This window comes from Octopus bimaculoides, chromosome 6 (assembly GCF_001194135.2).
Source record: "Octopus bimaculoides isolate UCB-OBI-ISO-001 chromosome 6, ASM119413v2, whole genome shotgun sequence".
Taxonomy (NCBI): Eukaryota; Metazoa; Mollusca; class Cephalopoda; order Octopoda; family Octopodidae; genus Octopus; species Octopus bimaculoides.
This window is the reverse complement of record NC_068986.1, coordinates 111,314,023-111,316,509: the sequence shown is the minus strand read 5'-3', so window position 1 is coordinate 111,316,509 and position 2,487 is coordinate 111,314,023.

Sequence of the window (2,487 nt, the reverse complement as noted above, 5' to 3'; positions counted from 1 at the left end):
AATTTTGCCAAGTAGTTCACTGAACTACTGGGCAAAATTGTTAATTATTAATTCTATTATTAATTGACGATTCCCTGCCCTTATTCTTGTATATTTTATATACATATATATATATATATATATATATTGCTCCTTAGAGATACACGTATTTATAATCATATATATTAATATATACCTATATTAGGCATATTTGTGTGTGTGTGTGTGTGTGTATGTGTGTGTGTGTGTGTCTGTGTGTGAGCGTGCGTGCGCGTGTCTATGTGTATAAAGAATTTGATTCATTAAACTCAGAATGATTTAGCAATTCACATATATATATTATAAATTATCAATGGCAGCCATCTTTAAAATATTTGCTCGTTTATTTCTAATGGGATAGACGGAATGCTGATACCGTTTTGTGTTCACACATTCAGCGACTGAATAAAATTTTACAAAACGTCATGGAGATTATTGCACAATCGGCACAGTAAAGAGATTTAAAACAAAATTTATTTTACAATATGCGGCGTTAGCTGAATCAGCATACTATCAGAATATTTCTAATTATCAATTTAATTAATTAATCAGTTAATTAATTATATCATTAGCTCATTAATTGAATAATAAAGATATTAAACATTCATTTAGCATTGCTGTAAATTCCAATAACTTTGAGTTCAAAGTTATAAAGACATAACTTGTTCTGAGAACTGCTACAAATACAATTAAATTAATGTTAGACCAACTAGTGTTTTGTGGACGCAACATAAACATTTTATGAAATACAAGAATGAATGTAGCGTAGCCAAACGGAGTATCTTTGCATACATACACATAAATGATCATATGTGTGGAAGTTAGGTGTGTATATTTGTTTGCAAGCAACTTTGCATTGTATGAAGTCATGCATACATGCATGCTTGTATGTATATATATAGATAATATTTCCTCTTTGCAGAATTCATGCGGAGTAGTAACAATGAAACTACGATCTTTTGTTTCAGTGAAGACAGGTATTGGGTGACAATTAAGCATGATGTGTATATGCATGTTTGTATTTAAGTGTAAGTCTATGTCTGAGAGAAATGTCTTCAGATATGTCCGTTCGCATTTTTTGTACTTGAATTTCCATCCTCCCATTTCTGAAAAGAAAGAAAATCCATTCAAAAATCAAAAATAGTGAACGAAACAATATGAATATAGCTACTAAAATATAAAACACAACCAATATATTTTTCGTGTTAATTCAAAAATCGTTGTCAAATCATAGAAGATATGAAAAAGCAAAAGAATTTTCTAACAACGTGATCTACAATGCACACACACATATGTATACATATCCCATGCTAACTGTATTAATTTAGAGCAGCATATGCACCGCATAAACAATAGAAACATGTGACAACAGTCAGTTCAATAACCAACCTAATGGATCTAGCAAACACACGCATCTAAATAGCAAAGAAAGTGATGTAAACCGCAACGGAAAGCAACAAATACGGTCAAACTGTGATAGTAGAAATGATCATGATATAGCTAACACGGTAAATGGAGAGAAGGGTCGTATGTTTACATTGGGCAAACAGCTGATTCATTTAAGAAACGTTATGGCAACCATGTCACCAGTTTCAAGAGAATCAGTAAGAGACATTCAACATCTTTGGATGATATTGTGTGGCTGCTAAATGAAGATAAAATTAAGTATAACATAACTTAGTCTATAGCAAGGCACGGAAAAGCTTATGATTTGCAGGAGATGCAGACTTTGGCACGAGGAATCAGTCTATTCTCTAGATCAATGAGAAGATCATTTATAGAATTTCGGAAAGATTCTCAAGATGCCTACATGCATATAAATGTACTTTCCCACAATGCAGTGGAAATGAATTTGAGTAACTGTTAGCATAATTTATTTTATGATATGAATGAATTAAGTTTAGCTTTAACATCTCTATTCTTATAAACACCAAGTAGATATTTAACTCGCTTTGTGATCGTGAGTGCACGAGACCACACGTGTGCGTATGCTTACATCTTCGTGGATGCTTATATGAGCTAGTGTACATGAAGCTTGCGCAAGGTGTTTATACATCTTTATCTGTTAACAGTTAGTTTTAAATACATGTTTCGCTATATTATATCTCTTTTTTTTTTCTTTTTTTTTTCATCTGTCATTGATCATCTATATAAATGAATATCTATCTTTGAATTTGCCTCTTCTGTTTGCATGAAATGGGAAAATACAATGCGAGATTGGTATTTTAAGAAGTTATATCTATTTATCACACGAAGAGACATATCTGCGCCGCCGAATGCTCCTAACCCAGTTGTTAAATGTCCTATCCATGAGGGATCGATCCTACATGTGACGAAATAAATGTCGTGATAATAAAAATCCTCGTATCTTCCATCTTCTATCTTTTATTTACCATACACACACACAAACACACATACAAACACAAACACAGAGGAACACACACACACACACACACACACACACACACA